A 14,196-nucleotide genomic window follows, 5' to 3' on the forward strand; every position below is an offset into this window, starting at 1 on the left:
ATGCCTTTTTTTATCTCATCTGATTAACATACTTTGTGTAAATTGAATGCCCCATGTGAGTGCATATGGGCAGTACTCACTGAGTGTATAAAACCAGCTCTCACATATCAGAACAGCTGAGCCATGCCAACACTTCCTGTGATATTAAGGGTGAGGACCTGCTGGTGACATTAGTGGTGTGATACAAGACCAGTAGCAAGTCACACCAGAAGTATGCATGCACATATGCCTGCACGCAAGTGTGCAAATCATCCCAGCAGAACACCTCCTCGGGAAAGACTTGAGGAGCTTTCTATCCTTAAAGGGCTGTTCTACTTGGCACAGCAGTGTAAAATGACACATGGTGTAACCTAAACAAAAACACACAACCCTGCCAAGACTGTCACTGAGCTTCAGCAGCAACATTAATTGAGTTTCATGTTACCCTGAATACTGGCGTGACACGATCGATAAAGCTGGTTGTAAATTAAAGCGGAGCCTGTTTCAAAAAAATAAAAGCCTCAATACAAATACGAAAAGTTGCAAAGGTGGATGAAGCCAGAGAAATAATCTGACACAGGATCATGGGAGTGTTTCATTCGCCAGATACACTCACAGTCCAACCATCTGTTGGTATTTAAAGGGAGGTCAAAGATCATTGGGTTAAAAGTTCAAGCTCCCCTTAACCAGAGTGCGGCCAATTAAACCGTAACTGGTAATAGGCAGTTATGTTACATAGCGCAAAACCTCACATTATCTTTAATGTTTGTGACAAAACAGAACGATGAAGTGATTAGAGAAACTGTAACACTAAACAGAGAAAAACACCATAAAGCGAGTGAATGAATGAACAACAGATTTCACATTCAAGTTCATACAGCTTTGAATGTGTTGTACTCATCAAGACAACTAACATTTGCTTTGACAAAGCTGATTGATCATGGGAGGTGAGCTGAATCGCTGCCTAAAGCCGAACACTGGGAGTAGTTTCTAATCCCGTTTTTCTCCCGGAGTTGGCAATGGGCTTCATCTGAGTAAAAGGCTTTGTCACCCAGGCTGGGCTAACAATGCTAATGAGCCGGCTAATCAGGTTCAGATAGGACAAAGGGTAGATAGTTCATGTGCTAGAAATGACCATAATGCCCAGGTCACAGAGGGGCTAAACACCAATGGAGCCCCTACTGGGTGCCTTCTGAATGGCCCACTAATGGCCGTCAATTCAATAAGAATCAAGGCTGATGCCTATCCTAATGAAAACACCTGGCTCTTTAGCTCCAGTTACACCAAGGTTTGGTCAAGACCCTCTTCCTAACTAATAATCAATTGATTGTGGTCCCCCCCAGATGGATCCAAATCAATTGATTATTTGCTAAACAAAGATTTCGTCATGTGTATAAGTCACACGGTGACAAAGGTCTACATGTTTTGCCACAAATGGGGCTTGTGACAGCTTAAAAGGTTAAGAAGTATTGTATTATAAGCAGGTTTAAAACCATGGACTGGCCACGGCACTTCCTATTACAACCTACAACTAACTGCTTCAGTTATGTGTTAGGATGCCCCAGAACAAGGGACTTGATACCCTTTTACGTCAATGGTGATGCTCAATTGCGAAATGACAGGATTGTGGGTGTAACTGCACAACTGTAAAGCACAACACTGATGAAAAAAGGCACCCATGATCAGGAATATCTTGATATTTATAGAGGAGCTTTCCTCAGTAGACACAAGGTCTTTTAACAAACCCCTTTTCAGATTAAGATAAGTGAACAAAACACTCTTGATGGTGTCTTAATCCTCACTTTTATCATTTTCATTTGAAAATGAGTATGACCTTACACTTGACCTGCAAAGTTTAATTTTACCTGCCAATGACAACTTTCTTTTCACCTGACACTGAAAGCATGGTTGTTGCTATTTAGACTCACAATCCAACAAATACAGTATTAGACTTCTGCAGATGAATTAAAAAAAAAATAGACCTAAGAGTAAGTTATACCATTTCCCGCCAATATCAGCACGACTGTGCAACAGACATGTTAAAAATAGGAATAGGCAATAGACAGCATTCCTATTGCCAGTAGACCAGAGTAGAGGACACACCTCTGCAGTAGCATGCCTTTCTTATTTGTTTTTTTTTTTTCCTAGTGTGTCACGTTCAATGTCACTGACGGGCCAGAAAACAGGTTAATTAACAGTAGGAGTGGGAATCACTAGAGGCTCCACGATATGACATTATCACGGTACATTATTGTGATTTTAAAAGTGTTGCCATATGCTCAGTATTGCGATAAAATATATTGTGATTTATTGACTGTTTTCAACTGTAAATTCTGTCCCCAAAGGAAAACTCTGTCAACATCTGTTTTATCTAATAAGATAAAGTTTTCAGTTGGTTCATCTGACTTAAGCCATATTTTGCAGCTCTCTAGTATCTAACGGACTGAAAGAACAACTGGTTATATTATTCAAGTAGGCTAGGTAAAGTTTAATTTGTAATATTAATCATTTATATACTATCCACCTATTTTGATGATATCGGGGCCGATATTCAATCCAGATATTGGATCGCTGCGTCCCTACAATGGACAGATGATTTTTTGTTACAAGCTGTCACAGCACGATCTCTTCTATCAAAACAGTATGTTGAGTATCCATCTACATAAGCAATACCACATTTGGGGTTCAAGAAAGATGTATTCAGAAAGATGAAATCTAATGGGATATTTCTATTGTTTATAGCTCACCAGCATATAAAAAAGCAGATCTCTGCCTGTACTCAGAGTACAGTCACTTCCATGAGTAAACCTAACTAGTGTATGCAAAAAGGTACACAACTGATCTTTCAGGTTTAAACCCATATCTTAATAACACATAAATAAACTAACATTAACACATGAAATCAGTTAACAAAAATAAAATTACCATTTGCAAAAAAATGAAACTGTCAATTTCTAATTTCACCATAAATGTAAAAAGACATATGAAGAAGGAGGCTGCTAAAATTTGTAATATTTTGAATGAAAATCCTGTAGCCTTGATGACATCAACACATACAGAGATCCTCACATAAAAACACTATTTATTACACTTTGGCACTGTGCCAGAGGATCTCAATGGGCTGCGCTGATGCAGATACAACCCTGTGCCAGGTGCCTTCACATCTGTTGCTCAAATAGCAACAGCCAGCTCCTTCAGCTGTGACCTCGGGGACGGTAAACACAAATATATATATATGCTTCCTGGGACTGATAAGTTGTGTTGTAAAAAAAAAATGAAAAAATAAAAAAATGGTGAGTCATAATGTAGCGCAAACAGCCATGGAAATGCAGAGTTCAGAAGGGGTGTGGGCAGAGAGAACAATTTGTGTGTACAGCTGATTGCATCATACTTTTAAGATGATTTGGAGCTCATCTTGTGACTGGTCCGCATGTCAAGTCCATATCTATTGTGCCTGTGTGTGTGTGTCCACCATCTTTTATTGCCTGTCACAGTTTGTAAGGAATTAGTTCCCGTGGAGGCCCGAGGCCATACAGTGAGAGCAGATTCAGGATAAGGAGGTGCCATGTTAGCACGCAGGGGAGGGGGAGGAGGAGATCAGCTGACACAACTATGTCACTTTATCAGCCAAACACTGAGACAATGTGACAGGCCAATGCTCACATTCAAACGCACATACAGCATCCGACCAATCTGCAAAACACAACCTAAATATTAGCTCAATTTGGATTTAAATAAGGTAGAAGAAAGCAGATAAGACGGAGAAAGAGGTTCACTGTGTTTGTCTGCTCCTATAAACCAATGTGTGAGAAGGGTAATAATCTGTAGAGCACGTTTAGGGGGATGACTTTTAAACCCCAGCATTACCTGATTAAGAGTGCTGCTGCTCTGACAGTGGAACATGTAATTGGACGAGACAGAGCAAAGAGCAAAGTGAAGCAGCCTTCCCTCCCTCTCGCTGTCATTCTCTCCATCTACACAGTCCCCTGCTGAAACACTCGGTGACAGCCAGGTCAGGCAGACCCTACAACTATGGCTATTTAACCTTTACACAGAAAAGCAAGCCACTGACAGAGCCACAAATAGGAGGTAGACTTAAATCTTTTCAGGTTGAGTTTTCTATGAAATAACTATTAAAAAAATCTAATTTGGAAATGTGTTTATCACCTCTTATCCTTGCTAATGACAGCTATGTTAAGGATTACCAACAGGGTATTGCACAAATGATTAATTTGCGGTGACAACGAGTACACTCCTGTGTTTCTATCCAAACCAGCCACTGACCAGTGATGAAATCCTGCCAGGTCAAACATGACTCTGGTCTCCATGTCAGACACGGTGGCGCCTATCTGCTTGGTATCCCGCTTGCCATGTGAATCTATTACATGTTCTTTGACTCTGTATGATAAATGTGACTTTCTGATATTTGGTTTTCGTGTATTGATGGAGAGATGAACTACATGGTGACCTCAGAGATGACTTAATTCCTTCATCTCCTGTCATCGCTTCTACTCAGGGTCAAAGAACTCTACCCATGCTCGAAGTTTTTAAATTGAGCTATTGTCTGTCAGCTTCTGTAGCAGGAGCATCGGTGTAACATCATGGCTCAGCCTCTCCTGTGTAATCTTCTCTCCAATGAGTGCCATTGTTTTGCACTCCACTGCCAGATGAGATGGGAGGCGGTTTTGTTTTGATGGCCCACATCTTCAGGTGCCAAAACCACAAATCTCTGGAGTAAAAGCATGAATGGAAGCACTTTGACATGCAAACAAACACATGCACGCTCACACACTCCATGTGGGACAAATATAGGTAATTCAGCTGCTCTCTTTGAGCGGTGGTGGGGTGGGGGGATATAATTAAATTATGCTGAATTTCCGTGCTTGCAACAACTTAGTTAGCATTAATAGCACATACACACAAAAACCAAAATGAGAGGAAAAATGTTAAAAACAATCTGAGAACTCAGGAACGTGAGCAACAGGAATTAATTCTCACTCTGTTAGCAGAGACAAAATGGCCCTTAGCTTACTAACAAAGTCACCATCATTACCAATTTGATATAAGGGCTGCCCTTTTAGTGTGTTGGCTGAGCTGATGGCATCTCAATTTTAAAAACCTAAGTCATGTATGGTCAGGCAAGGTGACAAGATGCTTTCTTTCCCCTTTTTGCAGCATTGAAAGGACAAAACTTGCCAGATTTTATCTAAATACTATCAACAAAACCCTTAAAACTACCCTTACCCCTACCCTTAAAAGTACCGTCTATATAGTCAAAGACTGACATTGCTTTTGTCTCTAGTACATGCTATAAAACTCCACTAGTATCCAAAAACACATGACAGAGCCGTACTGTTGCATTTAGGTGACATACTCCATCATTAAAGTCAATGCAGCAGGTGCAGCAAGTCTATGATTCTTGAGAAAGACTCTTTATGATAGAACTCAAAACTAAAACAAATACAAGTGCCTTGTCAGAAACTCCCCGCACTGCCATGGCAGCTGTACAGCCATCTAATCGGAAGCATATATAGGGGAACTCACAGCATCTGCTGCCTGAGGGTAAGTTAGCCTAACACAGGTGAAAACGCGTCATTCCATGGGAGATAATGTGAGTTTTTTTTAGCAAGTCTGCAAAGTAATGTAGCCGACGTTATTCAGTGTTTTACACAGAATTCGTTTTTATTTGTGGTGGCGGAGAGACACGGACTGTCAGTTAGCCTTCAGTTAGCTGCTGTAGCAACTAGAATTCTGCCAAAGCAAAGCCCAGTGTCGGGGGTCCAATCCTGGGGGGCAGTGACTCCCCGCTGGCCGGACCGACAACTTCGTACTGCTAGTTAGACCAAGCGCTGCCGCTGGCAACTAGCCCCCTGTGACTGCCAATGGTGGGGATCTCAGGGGGCTGCCGTCCGTTCTCCTTCCAGCTAAGTCACAAAGAAATCAGTGTGTGGGAAACACTGGATTTACGTTGCTACCTTCGCTAGTCGGCACCAAAAATACCAGTTGGTTAAACTTATTATTATAATAATAATTATTATTATTTTCATACAATTCATACAAATTAGTTGTTAGGAATATCCCTAGGGAGAATTAAAACTATCAAAACAACAACCCATCTGGTCTCAAATTCTAATTACCACCCTCTTAGTTTCAGACAATCTTTAAAGTGTTATTTGTATAGTTATTAACACATAGTCATTTATTATATACAAAAAAACATAGCCTAATATTCTGATTACATCATCTCAACTGAGGTGAAATAGTTGGTGACCTCAGTTCTCTGTCACTGTACACTGAGTGTTTTTGGTTCTACTTGTCAAGTGAGGGAAGTTCAACGATATCACGGTGGATTTAATGACTAATAGAGGAAACTGTTCCTAGACTACTTGTTAAATTAAATAATAACCTGTCAGATACATTTTAATGTCTATCAGATAATTTGGTGTAGAGCTGATTTACATGCACACCATGTTCACCTATTCATACTGGTCGTTTCACTCACCATTTATGGTTAATTGTGGGAGCTAACAGGGCGTGATATGAGGCTCGTGAACCTGTGCAACATTTTATGCCCTCAGTGATTAATAAAAGGAAAACAAGTACTTCAGCTAATGGGGTTAGGCTTAATTTAGCCATAATATTAACCTACGCTGTACCTGAACTGCACAGTATGGATGGAAAACACAGGTCAGCTAAGGAGATTCCCTACCCCCGCTGAAAACAGTAAAGATAAAGCAAGCAAAACCATATTATAGGTCACTGAAGGAACACTGCTGAGTCAGCAGCGGGCCCAGAGACAGAGAGAGAAAGGGAGGGAGCAATGAGAGAGAGAGAGGGGGGGGGGAAAGAGAAATCATGCTGGTCAGAGTTTGACCCTCACAATGTGTACAGAAATGAAAAGCCTGAAACTGAATCCCTACATTCCTCTGGCTTTATGACAAGTGAGTGAGAAATGCTGCTGCTCTGCACATGTCGTTCCATACTACCTCAGCCCGGCCCTGCCATGGTGCCGTTTACCTCCATTCCAGAATAAGATGGTATACCAGATTTTTCTCAGGGGCAGATTCACGCTGCATATTTTTGGACCACCCACCCAACTCCAGCAGGCAGCTTGCTCAATCCAAGTTTTCTCTCCCTCCCTCGGTGCCAAGGATTCCACCCTGGGCAGTGGGAAAGGTGCCAACCACATGCTAGCACCCAGCGCCACAAACACACTGTGGCAGAGGGGAAAGCGATTCACCCACACGCACAAATTGAGACTTCAAAGCACACTCCCCTAACCTTTGTGTACAACTCTATCTCATCATGAATCAATAATGGTGACACCATCTCGCTCCTTTATGAGCTACTTTTGTCATTCTTTGAGGGGAGTGGGGGCGTTTTTATTCCTTCCCATAAAACACTTTATAACCTCTATGTTTAAATAAGTACTTTTTAAATTGTATATTTTATTACCACAATGGAATGACTGTGGGAAGCATGAATAAAGATGCGGTACAGAGGACATATTCAAAATAGCACCAGCTATTAGATCGACCATATTATACGGCTAAGCAATACCAGCCCCACAACACGAGGGAAAACAGCTGCAGAAGCATTGTCACACAGTCATGTGACCTCTGTTGTCTCCTCTGCTCAAGCCAAACTGGCTGAGGGCACCTTCTTAGCAACGAGCAGCAGACACCACAATATCATTTAGCTTGGGAGATCAATATGCACTTTGCTGTAGCTGACCTACATAAGTGGAGGAGCGTGGACCGTCGAAATCATTGGATTGCCTGCGAGCCTCGAGATCCTCGCAGCCCTGGTGGAGTCTCCATGGGAGTAGAGCACCAGGCAGCCTTCAGTGTGATGTTACATATCTCTGTTTTAAAAAACATTACGGATTCAAATAACTAGCCATATCATTCTAGCACAAACCGACTGCCACAAGGAATTAGCCCAGAACAATCACAGACAAGTCAAGGACACTTCAACAGGGAATTTGTAGAGCCTAAATGTTTCTGAATGTTATGTTTGACAAGCGTACTATTCCATAGCCATTCATCACAGATTTGGTACAAACTGTAGGTGTATCCAGGTGTTATCCAAGAGCAAATTTGGGCTCAAGATGATCAGCAAACAAATTTGAAGTAATGGGAACCCCCCCCGTAGATCCCAAGCAAATCCGGCAGCACTTCCCTTCAATTTTAAATTGTCCTTATCAGTCCCTCCAAAACTATGTGTTCTTCTTTTGCATTTATTGCAGCCTAAAAATGCCACATTTCACAGCAGCTTGTCCAAAAAAAATTGCCATGTTTTGAGGCATTATTTTGCAACAAAACTGCGGTAATGGCTGAAAATTGCAAAAACAGCTGTAGTTTTTATTTGTATAATTTATTTAAAACCAAACACAACTTGTTCCAGTGAGAAAAAACCATCACTGTTCCAAGTTTGTGATTTATACTACACTAATGTCACCGCTAACCATGGATATCTAATAAAACTCACCCTTGTTCTTTCAGCACGTGCAACAGATTTAGACGGAAAAGCCTCTGTCATGGTGATCTGTCTTGTCTGCTGTCAATGCATTTCAGCCGTTGTCTGTGTGTGTTTGTGGTAGCAAGGAGTTTGTCAATCGATGACTTTCGTTTGTGTTGGAAAAACAGTTTACCCTCGCTTTCACACAGAGAATCAGTGAACTGCCTTGCACGGTCTTTAGCAGTGATTTTTGTTCGTAAATGTGAGATGCTCGTGTCGCACAAGTCTACATCTTCACAACCAGTAAACAAGGAATTTAGTTCGGAGATGTCAAGCGTGGTAATCTGCAATGGTTAGTCCAGTTTGCAAGGCTGCACAAAATTCACAGGGACTGGTTGATTTTAGGTTAATGCCATGATCGCAACCTCACAACATCCTGGACAGGCTGCTTTAATGACAAGCACTGTACTTGGATAATTTCAGTGCTACAGTTACACCCCAAAAGATCCTGAACAGGCTGCTGTTAACAAGACAAGACCTACTCTTAGCACAAAAAGATGGGAGGGCTGATTTGAGGTCAGCTAAACAACACAATGACAACATGCCTTGAAGCGGCGGGAGCAAACACTCGGGCTCCTCCTCCTCCATGTCCAAAGCCCTCTGAGCTTTCAATCAACCATCTCTGCCTCGCTTTTGACGTCTCTCCTCTGCCGTCTCCCCCCCTCCTCTCCTCTCCTCTCCTCTCCTCTCTCCCTGTGCTGTAAAAACCTGGCCATTTCCCCACAGCTCATCCCTCACGCCCACCCAGGACCTGTCACACTGCTGTTTCCATGACAACGCAAACGCAGAGACAGCAGGGTGAGATGCCCAGTGAGACAAGGCAAACAGATACAAGGGGGAGTGGTGCATCATGTCAAGAATACACTGTGGCGCTGTATACAGCATGTGATGGACAGATAACACAACGTTGTCTGATCTGGTACATCTAAACTTGACGAGACGCCACATGGTTTCTTCTGTGTTTATTTAAGCTGTCTTATCGCTGAGCTGAAGTCTACCTTACAGTTTGGTCTCTATCATTTAAGGTTACTTTCCAAAATCCTCTTGAAAGCCCAGATTCCTGCCAGCCTCTCGGCACTGGATGTTGTCATTGACGCTGCTTTTAGAAAAGGAGGAGCCCAGGAGTACCTACACATTAAAGAGCCGTGTGAGACACAGGGTTATGGTGTTGTTCAGGAGCTGGATGTACTAAGTGGCAGAGACGGGGATGTCATTTTCCAGCCTGGTTCAAATGAGTCAACTTAATGTTGTTAGCGAAGAGAAGTGTGTGGAAACAAGAGGAGCAGAGCGGTTAAGTAATAAAACATGATATGTTTGAAAAGGGAATTATGTCAGAATTTAAACAGAAATTTTCATGCTGTCATACATTCATCATCTTTAGCAATAGGACAAAATCAAGATTTCTCCAACGTGGCGCTCTTGGATTGAGATGCTAACTGTCAATTAGAAATTTGATAAGATTAAAGATAACCAGTAATGAGTTTAGAGCAGCAACTAATAAGTATTCATTACCGATAAATCTGTTGACAAATTACTTGTTTTTGTCTGTCCACGCCGACAAGATATTAAATATGCTATCACAGAAGACTAAGAAAAGATTAAAATTGGAATCTACAAGTAGAAAATTCAGCATTTTAGATTCAAATTTGACAGAAGTGATCTAATTTTCAAATTTGTTGCAGATTATTTTTCTGTTCAAAGTCTATTTGATGAATTGGCCATCATTTCAGCTTTAAATGAGTACAAACGCCTGGCGGTGATTGTTTTAATACGTGTTAAATTCTTAAGTTCAGTTGTTATGATAATGCCTTAATAAAAATGGGCCAATGCCTGGGGACCTCAGGAGATTTAGGTATATTCACCCGGGCATCTGTGTGTCATGCCGTGCATTCACTCAGGACACACAAAAACAGTATTTCAATTGCATTTACTGAGCAAATCTTTAAGATATCTCGAGATACAACTGACAGATAATGCTCTGTAGCTAGAACTAACTCCTGGTTTTATACGCAAAATTCAAAACAATCAATCAGAATTAACTCAGTTTAATTCTCAGTACAGCCTCTCCCTAAAAATTAACTAACATGAAATTAAAAGCATACAACATCGAGATGACGGCTCACAGAACGCCACAGCAATTGTAATACATCACAGGAAGGCCCTTATATAGGACTACAAGACAATCATATGATTCCATTTGTGTAGTTTTCACAAGTTTCCCTATAAATACATGCTTAAAGCCCAAATAAAAACCTGTCCTCATTTGTGAAGATTGCCTCATTACACATATGGAAAGTGTGCATAAATCACAAAGCATATATCTGACATCAACACAAAAATGTCTTTTAATTCTACATTATATTGGGAAAAATGCATATTAGGCCAACAGTGACAAACAACCCAAAAACTGGCAGCATATGCAACAGAACAAGGGTCAAATGATTACAGTATCACTCAGGTGACGCAACAAAGTCAGCCTATCACAGGGCAAAAGTCAGTGATTACAAGATGAGAGGCTTGTCTCTGAGTGCAACTGGAAAAATACTGCTCTGTTTCATGGAATTATGAACACACATTGAACATGGGGTAGGCAAACCAAAAAAAGAGCTCAGCGACAATATAGAAAGATGGGTTTGTGTGAAGGAAATTACAGGGTTGAATGGAGCCCAGACGGAGGGAAAACAACCAGTGAGCAAGACGACAGCGAGACATAGATGTAGAGATTGTTTCCAACCATGTGACGAGCTGGACATTACTCTGCCACACACCTGTTGCTATAGCTGTGGTTTACAATATGTTCAGGCGGATAATTACTTCTAAGGTAACACCCCGATAGATTTACTATGCCAAGTCAGTGTGAGAAAACCTCCAGCCAGTTATCCTTGTATAAACATCCACATACTTGCATACACGCTCACATAAATTCCTCAACTGTCATCATGCAAACAGTCATCCTACTGCACTGTTAAGTCGAAATGACGCAAAATAAAATTATCAGTGTGCCAGCCAAAGGCAAAAGCCCGCTTATGTGAGTCTGAACACAGCCTCATAGGCTTCGTCCTTAAATAAAACACACAACAAAAGAGGCGCTGCATACTGTAGGAATGCATGCCTCCATCTTTACAGGACTGCATTCCTTGTAGCTAGGAGAGGGCTGTCGTAGGCGTCATATTCATGCTATGTGTCCTCATCTAACATTCTCAGCATTAAAATTAAGTCAGTTGTGGAGAAAATTGTACTTCTTGACTTGTCCTGTCTTCCAAGGGCAAATAGCTTCAGCCGACAGCCACAATAAGAGAATGCGATGTCTTTCACGGGAACTTAAAAAGTCAGTATCTTCAGGCAAAATGCCTTGGAGATAAAATGCAGCTCAGGCTGACAGGAGTATGTTTAAAGTTGTTAATGGACAACACATGCACACAGGTGTATGTTCCAGCCTTTTTCAATGCATCGTTAATTAAAGAATATAAACATCGCTGCTCCTTATAAACTCCTTGAGAGCTTACTGTGCATATGACCAGCGGTGGATCTGACTGAAATCCATCACATCACATCTTCACAATCTTCCCTGAAGTTGCAGCCAAACCGCAGCTGGACAACATGTCATGTTACATCTCATATCAGTGATGTGACACGAGTGCTGTGCACCATCAGGTGGGCAGAGTGATGCAACAGAGAGACTGCTCAACTGGTTCCACGACATGCGTTCCTGCAGCATTACTAAGAAGAGCGTTGACAATCACTGAAATGGCACAAGCTATCTGCCTGTATAGTCCTGGATCAGTCAAGCAGGAGAGCCCTTAAAAGGAGAGCACTGCACTCTCGTCACAGGCACAACAAAGCAAACACACAAGTCAAAGCAGCAGTCCTTCATAATGCATACCTGCCTTGCATTTCCATGAGCATCTTCTGTGTTCAAGCAACAGTCCTGCCTCTGTTACATCTCCACAGTGAAGCCTGCAGGGCTGCCTTGTTGTTGTTATGTCATCTGATTGTGCTAAACATTATTTTAAGTGTGATGACGTTTCTGAGGGAATGCCACAACAAACTGCAAGCACTGTTTTCCTCTTCAAAGTTAGAGCCACAGCCTGTGTCTGCTGTGGACAACTTTCTGGATACTTCTGCCAAATGTTTAGTGGTTAAACAGCTAGAGTGCTCACATTATAGCTTGGCTGCTAACTAGCTTTGTAGTAGAGCACCTCCACAGTGCATAAGAAACATTAGTTCAGCAAAAAAATGAGTCCCTGCACCCCTGAGCAAACGCAGAAATTTGGTCAACTTACCTAACGTAGCAAGTCGCAGCGAGCCATGGGTGATACCACAACAAACACGGCTACCAGCCCGCTCAAACACATGGAGGTGAACTGTCCTGACTCACTCGTATATTCTGACAACGACGTCCAAGCAGCCAGACTAGCCCGCAGCTAACCAGCTAGCATGCTAACTACGTTCCTGCTGTACTGGCGAACTTCGTCCGGTGTTGTGTGCACGGTCACCCGCTCACTCAGCACAAAAAACAATGACAATATGAAAGTATTGTGCACGCCATATGTCACTTTACATCACACGCACACGTAGTGGTAGCACAAGTGGACAAAAAGGGCTGACAAACGTTGCAATAACTCGCCCGCAAGCTCGCTGTCTGAGCCGTCTAAATGAGTTTGCTGCAGAAAACACTCCTGACACAGGCAGCGGGCTTAGCCAAGAAGCTAACAATGCTAACAAGCTAACGCCGAAGCGAGAGCCTGTGCCAGACAGACACACAACCGAGATTGAAGCCCTCGCATGGATTTCACCACGAAAACACCACGTCCCGTCGCAACAAGGAGCACCAACACGTGTGGCTACTTACGATTTAATACTTTCGGCCGTGTCCTCGTTGTTAAATCCCGTTTATCAGACGCCGCTCTGACCTTCGCGGTAGTGAAACAACATTTCTGCTGGCTAACTGTGCCGCCATGTTACTCCTGCTGTGCAAACCAATGCTGAGTGTTTATCTGGCTGGTAGCTGCTATCCTCCCCCACACCAAACCACATCACGGGGCTCCAGCAGTATCAACTCACGTACCGCCGGGCTCCCTCATCACCCATACGGTGATTTACCTGTTAGGGTGGCATGGTGGGAGACACTTTAATGTGCTGACATTTATTCCTGCAGCCACTGACAGCTCAAACACCACCATGTCACGACTGTCAGCTGCTAATGTTTAAATGTATGTTGTGGTTTTAAAGGTGGGCAAACTATGACCCCCACATCCTAACTCAGGCTTTCCAATGCAGCAGAAAAAAACTACATATATTCCCAAATATCCTGCTTACATTTAAGCTCATAAAGATTTAATATTAACCTATAAAATAATGCCTGTGTGCAAAATAAAAAGGCTGGTAAAAAGAAAGTTCATCATCTCAAAGCCACATATCTTAAAGTTAAATTTCAACCTACTTAATTTAAGATACATAAATAACTATATCACTAGTGGTGAGAAAAATGTGCAAGACTTTCCAATAAATCTCATTTTTTGCTCTTATACTAAATAAACAAAAGCTATTAAAACACAAATGACAACCTAACATTACAAGCTTTATAATCCTGCAAATAAGCATGCCCTACTTATTTATCCACCTTGATTTACAGTGTGGTCAACTATCAAGGATCAAATAAACCGGACAGGCGTTTTCTCCTACTTAAAACATGAG

General features: G+C 42.0%; 1 protein-coding gene across 6 annotated transcripts in view; it reads right to left on the minus strand.

The window, feature by feature from the left end:
• ncoa2 (nuclear receptor coactivator 2) overlaps positions 1 to 13,490 on the minus strand; it is a 70,649-nt gene extending 57,159 nt beyond the window's left edge. For 2 of the 6 annotated variants that reach the window (XM_033638614.2, XM_033638615.2), the window contains exon 1: positions 13,352 to 13,488. The gene's annotated coding sequence lies outside the window, so the exon portion shown is untranslated. Of the gene's footprint in view, positions 1 to 12,382; positions 12,402 to 12,782; positions 12,835 to 13,351 lie in introns of those variants that run through there. The other 4 variants (XM_033638609.2, XM_033638611.2, XM_078162925.1 and 1 more) reach the window with 4 other exon arrangements.
• Positions 13,491 to 14,196: the final 706 nt, after the last annotated feature.

The sequence above is a fragment of the Epinephelus lanceolatus genome, chromosome 20 (assembly GCF_041903045.1).
Source record: "Epinephelus lanceolatus isolate andai-2023 chromosome 20, ASM4190304v1, whole genome shotgun sequence".
NCBI classification, from domain to species: Eukaryota; Metazoa; Chordata; class Actinopteri; order Perciformes; family Serranidae; genus Epinephelus; species Epinephelus lanceolatus.